This window comes from Triturus cristatus, chromosome 8 (assembly GCF_964204655.1).
Source record: "Triturus cristatus chromosome 8, aTriCri1.1, whole genome shotgun sequence".
Lineage (NCBI taxonomy): Eukaryota > Metazoa > Chordata > Amphibia > Caudata > Salamandridae > Triturus > Triturus cristatus.
The window spans coordinates 1,385,534,734-1,385,551,490 of record NC_140591.1 but is presented as its reverse complement, the minus strand read 5'-3'; positions in this window follow the sequence as shown (position 1 = coordinate 1,385,551,490).

Here is a 16,757-nt window from a genome sequence, read left to right as displayed (position 1 = left end):
ACCTTTGCAGCATGTCCCAAGAGTTGCTAGACATGGTTCCTGCTCATCCCTTTCTTGGCTACGCTGTGTGTCGCTGATGCTGTGCTAGATTGTCCCCAGAGCCTGGCTCCTCTGTACAATTTGATATCAAGTTATTTTCTATTGTGTCATGCTCTCCATATTTTAACGGTGGCATGGGGGTCAACAAACTGTGTGTTGCAGGGACTACATTGGTACCATGTATTGTAGATGTTACTCTTGTAGCTTTTCAGGCTATGCACTGTGACCTATGTAGAGTTGCATCATGTGACATATGTATACAGGTGTCTGATTTCTCCTGTCTCTTCACCTTGCCCACAGCATCGTCGGGGGACTACGAGGGAGACACTGGCACGGACCGTGAGGAGGGAGCGAGCACCAGTGCCAGCAGTGCAGAGTTGTCTGGCACATCGAGCGGCACGGAGGCCGACGGGAGTGCAGCGGAGGACCTGTCCAGTCAAACCACCACCGACTATGACGCAGACGGGTCCGAGGCTGAGCACTCCGAGGGGGCGGAGGCTGCTCCCACAGTTGACACCAGCACTCCATCACTACCCGCCCCCTCCATTCCGATCACCGGCCTCCCACTTGCTCGTGTCCCTTCCCGCCGTGCTCGTTCACCACGTGTCTCCTTCTTGCCAGGCACCGCACCCCCTGCCCCTGTCTCCACTGCTGCCACCAATGCCGAGTCTGTGGACATCCTACGGCAGTTGCAGGTTGGTCAGACTGCGATGCTTAATGTCCTCCATGGCCACAGCCAAGTACTCAACCAGATGGAGGCATACATGGAGGGCATTTCAGCTGCGCAGTCTGACCAACGCAACTTTCTGCGGTCCATAGACTCGACACTGACTGCAGCATTGGGTCTCCTGCAGCGCTATGTCCCCCCCCTACCCCTGCAGCATCCACACTTCCCACTCCCATGCCTGTCCAAAGCACACCCAGACGTAGCCATGCACGCACACCACCAGACACAGGCACGACACCACCAGGGAAGGCAAAGCGCACACCTCCTGGCACGCACACACAGGGTGAAGTAGGCACACCCACTGGGTCGGGGGGGAAACGGAAGACACGCAGCCAGAGTGGGAGTCCACATTCCTCACGACCACCACCCTCCAAATCCACTCCCCTCAGCTCTCCTGGCCAAGTGTCGGACACAGGGTCAGTCCTGCCCAGTGTGTCCATCAGCCCCAGTGTGGCACCACCCCGCAAGTGGTGGAGGCAGGACACCGGCAGGGGAGTTGAGCCCCCCCCTGTCCACAACCTCCCCCAGTAGCGCTGCGATCCATCCCTGCGCCCCCCCTCCTTGGGGCCTGTGGTTCCTTCGGGTGCAGGGGAGACGCTGGCCGACCTGGCAGTAGTGTGCAGCGCCGTGCTCGAATCCACCTTTGGTGCTGCCCCACCCCCTGTGTTGGGGTCGTCCGTCCCTGCACCCACAACACCTACCCTTGCCCCTCCTGTCCCTGCGGTGCCTGGTCCTTCCCCCCCACATGATGCCCCCCCCTGTGGATGACAAGGTAGTCTGAACTGTGCAGGCAAGCTAGGGGACACGCATCCCAATGTGTCCCCCACCTGGATTGGAACAATGGACTGCCCTATGTGCCTCGTGCATTTTGAACTCTTCGTACAAATCATTTTGGGACATTGCTGAATAAAGCTATTTTATTTTCCTTGGCACACTACTGCTTTTCTGGCATTGCTGTTGGTGGTGCTGCTCCATGATTTGGGGTGGCGATAATGTGTTAGGTGTCTGGGATATGTTGTAGTGTGCTGTTCGTGGGGTGGACCCTGTTATCTGTGTGCCATCACACGGTATTTGCAATCAAACTTTGCTCATGTAAGCTGTTACTGCATGGTGACATTGTCCCAAGGTGTGTACCTTCCTCTGTGGACCCTGACATCTTCCCTGCAGGGTGTTGTGCAGACATTTGTGCAGTGCTGTGTCTACATTTGCTGGGTGTGTGACGGACCCCTTCAACTTTGGCCATGCATGCTGGCCAAGGTCTCCACCTGCATCATTTGTGTCATCCTTGGGGGTCACTGTACTTGTGAGTGGAGTATATTGACAGGACTTCATGTGTACATGTTCCCTTTTCCGCACTTTGCATGTGTGTACTCCCAGCCTCGCACACATGTGTTTCGTGTTCTGCTGGGTCTTTGAGCACCTGACTGACAATTGTGGCCATTGTATCTGTGTGTACTCAACCCCTTTCTTTCCATGGGCACAGCTGGGGGGACTCTGCACACACCCCTCCTATGTCTGGGCACTGCTGGGAGGACTCTGCACACACCCCTCCTGTGTCTGGGCACTGCTGGGAGTGATAGGCACACACCCCTCCTATGTCTGGGCACTGCTGGGAGGACTCTGCACACACCCCTCCTGCGTCTGGGCACTGCTGGGAGGACTCTGAACACCCCTCCTGTGTCTGTGCACTGCTGGGAGGACTCTGCACACACCCCTCCTGTGTCTGGGCACTGCTGGGAGTGATAGGCACACACCCCTCCTATGTCTGGGCACTGCTGGGAGTGATAGGCACACACCCCTCCTATGTCTGGGCACTGCTGGGAGTGATAGACACCCACCCCTCCTGTGTCTGGGCACTGCTGGGGGGACTCTGCACACACCCCTCCTATGTCTGGGCACTGCTGGGAGGACTCTGCACACACCCCTCCTATGTCTGGGCACTGCTGGGAGTGATAGGCACACACCCCTCCTGTGTCTGGCCACTGCTGGGAGGACTCTGCACACACCCCTCCTGTGTCTGGGCACTGCTGGGAGGACTCTGCACACACCCCTCCTGTGTCTGGGCACTGCTGGGAGTGATAGGCACACACCCCTCCTATGTCTGGGCACTGCTGGGAGTGATAGGCACACACCCCTCCTATGTCTGGGCACTGCTGGGAGTGATAGGCACACACCCCTCCTATGTCTGGGCACTGCTGGGAGTGATAGGCACCCACCCCTCCTGTGACTGGGCACTGCTGGGGGGACTCTGCACACACCCCTCCTATGTCTGGGCACTGCTGGGAGTACTCTGCACACACCCCTCCTATGTCGGGGCACTGCTGGGAGTGATAGGCACACACCCCTCCTGTGTCTGGCCACTGCTGGGAGGACTCTGCACACACCCCTCCTGTGTCTGGGCACTGCTGGGAGGACTCTGCACACACCCCTCCTGTGTCTGGGCACTGCTGGGAGGACTCTGCACACACCCCTCCTATGCCTGGGCACACACACCCCTCCTGTGTCTGGGCACTGCTGGGAGGACTCTGCACACACCCCTCCTATGTCTGGGCACTGCTGGGAGGACTCTGCACACACCCCTCCTGTGTCTGGGCACTGCTGGGAGGACTCTGCACACACCCCTCCTGTGTCTGGGCACTGCTGGGAGTGATAGGCACACACCCCTCCTATGTCTGGGCACTGCTGGGGGTGATAGGCACACACCCCTCATATGTCTGGGCACTGCTGGGAGTGATAGGCACCCACCCCTCCTGTGTCTGGGCACTGCTGGGGGGACTCTGCACACACCCCTCCTATGTCTGGGCACTGCTGGGAGGACTCTGCACACACCCCTCCTATGTCTGGGCACTGCTGGGAGTGATAGGCACACACCCCTCCTGTGTCTGGGCACTGCTGGGAGGACTCTGCACACACCCCTCCTGTGTCTGGGCACTGCTGGGAGGACTCTGCACACACCCCTCCTATGTCTGGGCATGTACGGTCGGGACATACACGGGTGTGGGTACGCTCCATTCATACACGGGTGTGGGTACGTTCCGTACATACACGGGTGGGGAGTTGGTACGCTGCATGCATACACGGGTGGGGGTACGGTCCGTACATACACTGGTGGGGTGGGGGTACGCTCCATTCATACACGGGTGGGGGTACGCTCCATTCATACACGGGTGTGGGTACGCTCCGTACATACATGGGTGGGGAGTTGGTACCCTGCATGCATACACGGGTGGAGGTACGGTCCGTACATACACTGGTGGTGTGGGGGTACGCTCCATTCATACACGGGTGTGGGTACGCTCCGTACATACACTGGTGGGGTGGGGGTACGCTCCATTCATACACGGGTGTGGGTACGCTCCGTACATACATGGGTGGGGAGTTGGTACGCTGCATGTATACACGGGTGGGGGTACGGTCCGTACATACACTGGTGGGGTGGGGGTACGCTCCATTCATACACGGGTGGGGGTACGCTCCATTCATACACGGGTGTGGGTACGCTCCATACATACACGGGTGGGGAGTTGGTACGCTGCATGCATACACGGGTGGGGGTACGGTCCGTACATACACTGGTGGGGTGGGGGTACGGTCCGTACATACACTGGTGGGGTGGGGGTACGCTCCATTCATACACGGGTGGGGGTACGCTCTGTACATACACGGGTGGGGAGTTGGTACGCTGCATGCATACACAGGTGGGGGTACGGTCCGTACATACACTGGTGGGGTGGGGGTACGCTCCACTAATACACGGGTGTGGGTACGCTCAGTACATACACTTGGGGGGTGGGGGTACGGTCCGTACATACACTGGTGGGGTGGGGGTCTGCTCCATTCATACACGGGTGGAGGTATGCTCTGTACATTCCTGTACCCACGGTTTGCAGGCCTGGGTACGTACCGTCCCCAGGCCTTAAGAGCGTGGGTACGGGCCGTACCACGCCCACCACTACATCACCCCGACAATGGTGGTACAGCCCATACCCACGTACGAATGGCCTGGGTACGGGCCGTACCAGCATTGTTGGGGTGATGTGGGGGTACGCGTGGTACAACCCGTACCAACGCTCTGAGGGCCTGGGTACGGTGCAGACCCCCAATGGGGTGCCGTAGGGGTACGCACCGTCCCCAGCCCTTCAGAGCATGGGTACGGGTCGTACCAGGCGTACCCCCACATCACCCCAACAATGCTGGTACGGCCCGTATCCAGGCCATTCGAACGTGGGTACGGGCCGTACCGCCATTGTCGGGGTGACGTAGTGGTGGGCGTGGTACGGCCCGTACTCACGCTCTTAAGGCGTGGGTACGGTACGTACCGGTATTGTTGTGTTGCTGGTTCGTGTCAACATCCACTTCCGTTGTGGCGGACGCTTGCGTTGCTGGACACGCCCCCACCCCCTCGAGGTGACCAGGTCCTGCAGGTCAGGTATGTCCAGGGCATGTGTGATTTGTGACTTGTGTGGGGGTTATGTGTCCTGCCCCGCCCCCCCTTTGCCCCTGGGTGTTATTCTGACCTTCTGCGGCGTCTGCGTCGGTGCCTGTAGAGCAGGTGGACTGCTATGAGGGCTGGGATGACACGTAGGTTCGGGTCCATGGCTGTCCGTCGCGTACAGGTGCTCCTTGTGCGCGTCGTCCTGGTTTCCCGCCAGTTTTTGGCAGCTGGAAAATATCATCCGTGCGGGGTGACGTCGGTGTGGATCGTACTTCCTGGTTCGTGAACAGCAGCCTGCATGCGTCCCTACGTCACGTCGGAGCCTTCCCGGATCACATTGGTATGTATATTTTCGTCGGTCGGTGTTTGTTACGATTCGTACAGAAATGGTGTTTCCGTGGGAATCGTACTTCCATGTTTGTAATGTTTATTTCCCGGGTACGAGTCGGATGGAGAAAACGCTCCGACCGACGGTTCGTACCCGGTTTCTCCAGGATCCGAATTGGCACCATAATGTTTGTATTTTATTTATAATAATATTCGCAATTATTTGTAATATGTGTTTAACCTTGTAATATGTTTTTATATTTTTAATGTTTAATATTAAATATATTTGAATTTGTTTCTTATTTACTTTGTTTTTGAAATTATTTTATAGTTTTGAAGATAATTTATTTTGTTTTAATTTTGCATTGACTGGAGTGGAAATAGTAAATGTTACCCCTCCGCAATCCAACACTTTCCCTACTGTTTCACTGACTGGAGTGGGAATTGTAAATTGCACTCCTCTGCAACGCAACACTTTCCCTACTGTTACAGTCATTGGAGTGGGAATAGTAAATTTTACCCTTCGCAATCCAATGCTTTCTTTACTGTTGTATTTATTGGAGGGATAATATTAAGTTTTACCCCTGCAATCAAATACTTTCTTTACTGTTACATTGACTGGAGTGGGAATAGTACATTTTACCACTGCACAATCCAACACTTTCCTACTGTTGCAGGAGAATTGTAAACTGTAACTAGTTTTATGACTTTTGCGTTGTGTATTAGTGGGAGTAATTAATTTTTTATATACTTACTATGATAGCTTGCGTGCTTTTGTATAAATTGTAGTAGGAATAGTATATGTATTAAATTTAAAATTTTATAATTATTTTATATTGTTCTAATCTATATTATTATGTTTTAATTTATTTAAAATGATAATATTTATAATTACTAATGATTGTAATGTGTAAAATATATTAATTACATTGGAAGAATTTTATGTTGTTTACTTTTTATTTTAATTAAAATTGTTTCTGTTTTAAATGTTGTGTTATTTGTATATATATATGTGTGTGTGTATTCATTTGTTTAAACATGTTGAATATATAATATAATTTAAAAAAAATTATAATAATTGTTTTTTAAAATAAGTTTGTTATATTTGTTAAAATATTTATGAAATCTATTTTTTCAATATTACTATTTAATATATTTATTATTTGAATTTATAAATATTTAAACAACAATATTTAATAAAACAATATTTTTTCTGATATATTTGTACTTACCATTATAAATATAGGATGACGATATTTTTGATAAAATTCATACTTTTGGTTACAATATTTTGGTATGGTGGTATTTTGGGTGGCGATAGTCCGTTGGTGAACCCAAGATATACATATATATATCTCTTAGTACTGACCATCAAAATGGTAAGGAAAATATTTCAGCACCCAGGTGCATACAAGAAAACAAACGTTTTTTTACTTAAAGAGTCAAACAAAAGACGCACACAGAAATGAGAGGGCACCCAAATTCCAACATCCAACAAACTAAGAACCCAAAATTGTACAATCAAGTCCATAGATAGCGCCAAAAGTAGTGTTGATCCACTCTTGCAAGAAAATAGTTAACCCGGGACCAAATCCGTTAATAAAATTATTTGTGTGTTGACAAAAGTCAAACTGGTTTCAAAGAAGCATGTAGTGCACTGACGTCAATGTATCAGTCTCTTTTATAATTACCAATAACAAGACCATTCTCAGGACAATGCTTAAAAACAAAATAACCCTAGTTTTCACGACTTTGGGGCCAATTACGATCTTGGTAGGAAGCCCTTCAGATGGGTTCCGGAAAGCGCAAATCTAATTCAGAGCCTATGTTTCCGACTGAATCTTCCCCTGTTCCAAACAACCTAGCACGATGCGAAGATCTTGACCGCATCGACCGAATTGTTTCCGAACCCGATCCTGTCAGTCCGACTCGTTCGCAGCTGAATCGGAGCCGGCTTCCGAATGAACGAGTATGATGCATGATTTGGACAGTCGTATCGACTCAGTCTCAGATAGACAAAATGGCTGTGGGAATCGGACTTTGGGGGGCTGTAGCGGACCTCCATTCACCGGGGACCCTCCAAATTGGTCCCCTCTTTCCATGCATGCACAGTGTGGTGCCCGCTTTAGGGTGTACGCTTTCCCCCAGCCACCCCTTTTGTTACGGGAGCCTGTGTACGAATTCAGTATACAATCTCCCATAGAGTTCAATGGGAGTCCGAGCGAACCAAGTCCGTCACCATACGGGTGCATCGGAATTAGTCGCACGGACTTGCGGAGCGCAATTCGCTAGGTAAGCCCTCCAGATCCGAGTCGTACGGAGGGCTTTTCTAGCGAAATCATAATCAGCCCCTTTGTATCATCTGACTTTGAAATGTGCAGAAAAGGCACATAGTATTTCAATTTTTTTTTTTTAATCGAGCTCATCACAATCCTTATTATTACAGCATGAAAAGTAACGATTTAACTTTGAATAGTGTTCTGATTAATTAGAACACAATCATGGTCTTATATATTGTGAGCATATTTTCACCATTATTCTTTCTTTTAGGGGCCGATTCCAATCCTGTATTTTTTTTTCCGTACGACTCGTATCCGTATTTTGTTTGCGTACAAATCGTACAAGTCACATCCGACCCGTGAAGTACGATTCGTACGGGAAAAAGTACATACGGATCAGCCGTATCCGTACGAATCAGATTGGGAAAAGTTGTACGAGACGTGCGCGGACACTTTTCCGTACGAATCGTAAAAATGCAGTCCGACCTTACTAGTACGATCCGGACCGGCTTTCCGATTTACGATTTGTACGGAAAACGTCCGTCCCGTACACGGGGAATGACTTGTACATATGCAATGTCTGTGTACGCACCGTACAGTAGCAATGTCGGTGTACACACCATACATAAGCGATGGCGGTGTACGCACCGTACATAAGCGATGGCGGTGTACGCACCGTACAGTAGCAATGTCGGTGTAAGCACCGTACATAAGCGATGGCGGTGTACGCACCATACATAGCAATGGGGGTGTTCGCACCGTACATAAGCGATGGCGGTGTACGCACCGTACATAAGCGATGGCAGTGTACGCACTGTACATAGCAATGGGATTTTACGCACCGTACATAGCAATGGGGGTGTATGCACCGAACATAGCGATGGGGGTGTTCGCAACGTACATAAGCGATGGCGGTGTACGCACCGTACATAGCAATGGCGGTGAACGCACCGTACATAGCAATGGTGGTGTACGCACCGTACATAAGCGATGGCGGTGTACGCACCGTACATAGCAATGTCCGTGTACGCACCGTACATAAGCGATGGCAGTGTACGCACCGTACATAGCAATGGGGGTGTACACACCGTACATAGCGATGGGGGTGTTCGCACCGTACATAAGCGATGGCGGTGTACGCACCGTACATAGCAATGTCAGTGTACGCACCGTACATAAGCGATGGCGGTGTACGCACCGTACATAGCAATGGGGGTGTTCGCACCGTACATAGCAATGGCAGTGTACGCAGCGTACATAGCAATGGCGGTGTACGCACCGTACATACACAATGCATGGGGGTGTGTGTCTGTACGACTCGTACCCCTGTACCGTACTGAACCACGGACACTGTAAAACAGCACAAGGAGGGTCTATTCGACTCACACAACACCACAAAACACGTCTACACTGCACAAAAAATGGAAAGGACTGACCTGGATACATCCAAACAGGCAAACAGAGGGGCAAACTCACAACCACCCCTTATAACACACCCACAAAAAATTCAAACTGAGCCACACCCACAAATGGACCAATAAAAAGGGCCCACACACACAAACCATGAGCCTTTGCAACAGACTCACTGCAGCTAGAGAGCACACACCAACAACTGCACCCATCCACCTTAACATATACACCTTCACACAACCTCCTTCACACATACCCCCTCTATACATTCACACCCACACCGTCACATTCAGACCCACACACCACAACCATCCACACCCTCACCCTACACCATGCCCACAGACAAGAATCCAAAGTTCACAAGGGAGGAGCTGGAGATCCTTGTCAATGAAGTCATCAGAGTCGAGCCACAGCTGTTTGGAACATTGGTCAGACAGACCAGCATAGCTGAAAATTCACGCCTGCGGAGGGCAGTCAAGAGAAAAATGAATGACGACTACGCCCAGAGCAACATCACTGGAGGTGGTGCGCCCCGCAGACCAGTACATTGCCATCCCTGGGAGGAGAAGGTGATGGCCATGCTTCCGCCGGTGGGAGTACATAGACTCCAAGAAGCTGCAGAGCCTGATGAGTACACAAACAACTTACGTAACATGGGGGTAATGGCATCCACACCCCAACTACACCAAATGCACGCAACTACCCCCAAGCCATTACCGGCCAGAATCACAGTCAAAAACTATGCTAATGCCAATAACATGTGTATGCCCCATTGAGAAAGCAAGGCCATGCTATGTCCCATGCTACATGAAGCACCAACCTAAGAATGGATGTCCGGTATGCTGGGAGGGTGGGTGGCACAAAACGCATGTTTGAATCATAAATCAGACACAATTGACCTCATCGTATATGGCCCAGCTACATACCCATGCACCATGCGCAATGCGCAAGGATTGGGAAAGTACTGACAAGATAGCTCACACTTGGCCCTGGTGTAGGCAACACAAGGCCCTCCTGTGACCAGTGCAAACACAAACACCAAGACAACAAGGTCAGATATCCAGGACAGGAACTCACACTCACTGTCATGGCAGCATGCTCCATGGGGGGACAGCTACATCACCTGGAAGCCCCAGGGCCAATTCACACTACACCCACCAGCAGGCCCTGTCACACACACCCCTTATACAAGCAGACACCACCAGGACAGGCAATGGATTTACCCACTGTCACAATGGACATGCAACACAACAAGCCCAATACATAGCCGAAGAAGCATCCAAGCCACAAATCGACATGTCAAAGACTCAGGAGAACATATCAATCTGTCCCCCGCAACATATCCATCCACAAGTGAACATTGAGGAGAATGCTAGGCACATACAACTACCTGGAGGAACAGTGCCAACTTGAATGTGTATGAAACATGCATGTTGCATGAAACAGCATTAACATTATCTGTCTCTCACACACAGGGCAACGTGATGAATATCCCCCCAACAATGGGGGGTAAGAATGACAGTCACATGCTCGGGAGGAACCTGATCCCACTGGCAGCGATGCCTCTCAACACTCCGCGGATGACCCCGACCTACCTGGACCCTCTGGTGTCCAAGCCCTTGCAGAACCTGGTTCAGGAACATCTGTGCCAACCACCACCCCCATTCCTGCCACATCCCAGGAGACACCGAGGAGCCTTGCCCGCAGTAAATAACAGAGCCAGTCTGACCAGGATGGACAAGGTGCGGCAGGCACCCAAGAGGAGGCAGACAACACCGCCACTGCCATCCCTCAGGGGTCCCGTAGACCCGATGTGCCCACAACGGCAAGCCAGGCTTGTGTGGGCAGGGGTGGTGGGAGTGGAGGACGGCGTAGGCGAGAACCTGATCAGCCAGCTGAAGGGACCGGTATGTCAACATCATGGAGGCATACCGGCGTGACACCAGGAAGTTCAGCCAGGTAGTGGTGACCCTCACAGAGATCAAGAACCAGCAGGCCGAGCAACACCCCAGTCAACAAGAACACCAAGGACGGATGGAGGCAAGACTGGCTGAGCTCCTGGCGGTGCAAAGGGACATAAGCCATTCCCTCCGTCGGATTGCCGACAACATGGGCAACCCTCCCTGTGCCACCAGGCGAAGACCACCACCAACCACAGGGAGGGAGGAGGAGGAGGATTCGTCCGACGGAGCGTCCCAAGCATCGTCAAGGCCTGCATCTGAGGGTCCCGCGAGGAAGGTGGGTCGTCCACGGAAAAGACCATGAGAGGCAGTGGCCCATCCACATCTCCCAGGTCACCTGGCCTGGCACCTGGCCCTCATGTGCGACAGCATCACCTCATTGACTGACATCATCTGCCACATGGACTTGCTGGTCACAGTCTGACCAATGATGCCAAACACTGTGGTCTGGACTCTGATGACTTCAAATGCCAAGGATCCCATCTCCCCCTGTGAACTTTGGATTCTATGGTCCCTGCATAGCACCTTTTTCTGTGCACAAATCATGCCCCAGAGCTATAAATAAAAAATTCATAAATTAAATTTTATGTTGCAGTCATTTAGCATTAATCCACAACATACGTGCGGGTATATGTAGAAGTATGCCTGAGTGTGGAACAAACTCCAACCATCCATACACTTGGATCTGAGTCCGGTCGAGGACACACATGGGTCACAATGTATCACAAAATACAGACATGGAGCCCAATACTCACCTGTGATGGCCTCAAGCTGCTGAGGGGGTGCTTGCAATACTGCTCAGACAGACCAATTTGGAAGAGTATCATGAAGGTGTAGAGGTCATGGGTCATGTTGATGTGCCCGGGGAGGGAGTCCCAGGTCTGTTTGGCGATGTGGGAGAACTATCTCCTGCATGCAGTTTTTATGTGGATGTGATGAATGGTGGCCAGGGCAAGGTGGGCTGCATGGAGTTGGGCCAACAGGGTGTTGGATGACAGACATCCAAGGTCAGTGTTGGGTCTGGGGTTGTGGACTGCCTCCTGAGTGTGGTTGAGGAGTATGAAGGTGATCCTGCAGCACACAGTGAGCCATTGTACCTATCTCAGGTGGACGGTGATGTGGCTTGGGTGGGGGATGTTGCAGATGAGGTGTGCAGATGCACCCTGGATGTGGACAAGTTCTCCTGCAGTTTTGCTGTTGTTCTCCGTAGAGGCCGGTGCTGTAGTTGAGCCGGCTGGTGTCGTGGACCAGGGGGACGGTCTGTCTTGCCTTGGAGGGGATCCATCTGTGGGTCATTTTCAGCATGTGGAGGGTGTTGCAGCATGAGGTACAGATGGTGGTGAGTTGCATGGAAATTGTGAGCGATGGGTCCATGATGAACACCAGCTTGCGTGCGTGGCCACTGGGTGCTGGTGCGGTGCACAGACCAGTGGGACACAAGGAGTTGACCCAGCTGTAAGGGGGAAATCCTCAGATGATGACCTCTGTCCTGTCCAAGTCCAGCCTCAGGTGGCTGATGTTCAGCCATTCCTCAACGGATCTCATGCCTTCTTGAAGTTTGGATCTGGCAATGGCTGGGTCTTTGGTGAGTTTGAGGAGCAGCTGGGTGTCAATGGCATACGAGATGATGATGAGGTCGTGTGCGCATGTGATGGTGGAGAAAGGGTTCATGGAGACATTGAAGATCGTCACGCTGAGAGAAGAGCCCTGTGGCATGGGCCAGATGACCCCAGTGTACTACATGTTGCAGGGTGGAGGCGGACTCCCTGGGCCTTGCTGGTGAGCGACTTTCTGATTTAACCCTGGGCCCTCCTCTGGATACCAGTGTTGGAGATGTGTGAGCTGACAGTGTGGTAGCACATGGTGTAGAATGCCATTGAGAGGTCAAGGGTGGTGGCCTCACCATTGTTGAGCATGGCAAAGTTGTCGTTGGTGGTGGCAATGCCGACGGTTGCAGTGGTGTGATTACTGTGAAAGATGGTCTGGTGCCGGTTGCCCGGAGATGGTTGCATGGAGGAAAATTGTCATTTGCTTGTTGAGTGTCTTCCTGATGACATTTGCTGGGTAGGGAAGCAGGGTGATGTACCAGGAGATCCTGCGGTACTGCCGTCCGTTGTTTAAGAAGGGCCTGGGTCTCTGCATGCCTCCTGCACCCATGGAATGTGGCATACTCAAAGGAGACATTCAGGACGTGCTGGACGTGGGCTTCAAGGATGTGGAATGATGTGGTTTAGATGTTGTGTGGGAAGGGGCCTGATGGAGAGCCCGAGTGTATGTTGCACATGAGCCAGGTTGTGTACTTGCTGCTGATGGGAGTCCATAACCTAATGGTGGTTTGTCCTGCAGATAATAGTGCTGTCTGCCTCTGGGTGCCAAGGCTGTCGTGTATGCCCATGAGCTTGCAGTGGTACAAAGTTGCAAGGGATGTGATCTGCCTTGCAAGGGTGGGGTGTCTTGGATGGAGATCTGCTGTCAGTTCACTCACAATGCTGATGAGCTCCTTGATGTCGTGTGTTTGGGTGTCTCAGCACTATCTGAAGGATCTCCACTTGTCCTTGCTGATGATATGGTGATGGCTGTGTGTGGTGTTTTCCAGGGCTGTAAGGCAAATGATGGCTCTTTGTGTTGCAAGGTTTGCACAAGAGTCCGGCTAAGTCTGTAGGAGTCCAGTAGGTCTGCCTTGTCCCAGGTGCCTTAACTGTTGTTGTGCTTCACAGGAAAGTCTGTCAATATGGCAAGATTGTTGGATCAGTTGCTGATCCAGTGCGTGAGGTTGCAGGGTGTGGCGGGGGTGTTGTTTTGAGTGTCCCACACAGCTAGTCTGTGGTGACTTACATCAAGCATCTTTGGGGGATCGGTAGCGGGGTGTGGGGCAGTGTGTTGCTTGTCAGAGACGTGGATTCAAATGTTGATGGACCAATGATGGATGGTGGTGTGGTTCCCCTCCAGCAAGAAGTTACTGTCCCCCAGCCACATGTAGCCCGTGGAGGTGAGGGCGTGCGTGCAGATGTACGTGTTGATGGCTTAGCGGAATAGTGGATGTAGGCCTGCAGATCTGTAAATGAGTGTTACTCTGAGGGTTGCCATGGAGTTGCTGCAAACCCGGATTTGTGACTAAGGGTGTACTTGTGAATAAATAGCAATTCATCCCCCGGGATTGGTGTTGCCGTCCCTGCGGGTGATCTTGTATCCGCCTGAGATGGCAATGAAGACGTCATGTGCTGAGGATGCTTTTTACTGTCATGAAGGTGATGTGTGGGGCTGTTGTGTTGAGGAGGTAACAGAGTCCAATGGCGTGCTGGTGGACGGAGCGGGTGTGGAGTAGGAGGCACATTACCTGGTTGTTCTGACAGGGTCTTGTAGGCTGGGCAGCGCTGTGTAGGCAGTTGGAGTAGCACACTCAGCATGCGAAGGTGTTGTGTGTGTGCCTAGGGGTTGCCTGATAGCAGGAGGATGATTGTCACGATGACATTGCTTGGAGAGTGGCTGCAGCATGAGTCTGTTGTGTGACGTGGGTCATGCAAAGACTAGAGGGTCATGCACTGTGCATGTTGCAGGCGCAGACGTTCCTGCCTTTGGCACGGCGCTGGGGCTACAGTGGCACAGAAAAGCTGCTCCCTGCATTTCAAATGGGTGGAGGGGGAAGGGCAGAGCATTTCTGAGGCGTGGGGGTTGCAGAATCAGGGCACTCGATGGGGCGGTGCCGCAGGTGAGGCAGCAGCAGGCGGAAGGGGTTAGAAATTAGGCAAAAAGTAGCACACAAAGACAAGGTCTGAAAGGCACAGTGCAACAGGTGTATGTAAAGGAAGGAGTGTAAGGTTACCCATGGGTCACTCCATGAAAATGTATGAACAATCACCATAAATTACAGCCACTGGATCAGGCAACAAAATGCGGAGATGCGCAAAGGAGACACACCATCAGCAGGCGTTCATGTCCTGTTGTGGGGAGCAACCTGCACAAACACATACCCAACCAGGTACTTCATGCACAATAGAGATCATTAGCCATAAATCACTGCATGCATGTTGACAAAGTACACATACACACAGATGCTCAATCTTTGACAATTATGCCATAGATGACGCATGCAATCTGTCAAGTGAGCTGCAGTACACTTAAACCTGAATGCCTCCTGGATCAACTATCTCAGCCTCTTAAATTAGCAGGGGTCAAAGTATGGGGCGACCTGTGTTGTGAGTTTAAGCTTATGGATTGGGAGTCTCTAGCAAATCTAACGAATAGATCCCTGACTAGGTTTAAGTTTTACCAACTGTCTGTGTGGTGGGCTAGACAATCTTGGGGACCGACAGTTGATTTCCCAATCTTTGATGCTATACGTAAGGTGGGAGGCTGGAAACGGGAAGTCTCGTTTTGGTATCAAACACTGGTTGGCTTTGGGGATAGTTTAATATTAGAGGTAGAGAAACTTTGGGGCAATGGTTTAATAGGGAATACGGAGGAGACACAAGAAATTTGGAAAGAATCGTTTCACATGTCTCAGAGAATCATTAAACCCGCTAATCTGAAGAGAAACCATTTGTTTACAGCTTATAGGGTCTATTGGACCCCGGCTAAACTGTCTCGGGTTTCGTCTGATAATCACTTTTGTCCAAGATGTAAGTTTCCGTTAGCAGATGACACCCATATGTTTTTGAATTGTCCTAAGATTTCCGGTTACTGGGGGTCTGTCTGCCATTTTCTAGAAGAGCTTTTAGGTATACCAATTATAAGTTGTCCCCGATTGATCTTTTTTGGTACTCTACCAGGACCCTGTTCAAATATTGTTGCACAACTCGTGTTTTATGTGATTGTCATAGCCAGGAGAGAAATCTGTAGACTATGGAAGTCTGAGATTCCTCCTAAATTTGTTGATTGTATGAGAAATATCATGTGGATTAGTCAGTCAGATATTGCGTGTGATCAAAGAAGCTCGGAGACGCTTTGGTCTCCTCTTCTGGCCTGGTTAAAGAAGACTGATGAGTCCAATGATTAAGCCAGGGGTTTGTGGTCCATCCTTTCTTGGCACCAACGGGATTCCCAGTGGTTGATGGAAATGGATAAGGAGACAGCCCTTCTCTGGGGGAATCCAGTAGCCCTGATGGTAGGAATCGGAATCGAAATGGTCAGTGTGGAGGGCCTGGATAGTTCCCATCTAGAGCATTTACTATCTGGCGTATGTATGAGGACAAAAAAAAAAAAGTGAGCTGCAGTGACAGAGATGAGGCTCTTTAATCCACATACACACACAAAGGGATATGCATCCATATTAACAGACTCACAGGTCAGTTGACAGAACATGTGGGACATACGCTGGACACCCCCTTCACAACACGGATGATGTAAACCCAATGAACTGGCACACAAGTTAAGGGGATGAGCCAAACACATCCTGCTGCACACGGAGAGGCTGCAATTCCCCATGGAGCCTGTTGTTGTGATGTCTCCCACTATGTCCACCCGTAGCATCTGCAATGTTTCAGAGGCAAGGTTTACACACATTGATGCCTTCATCAGACGCCACACTCCACTACAGATGACGGTCAAGAAGGGTGACTATCATGTCATGGGAGTGATGC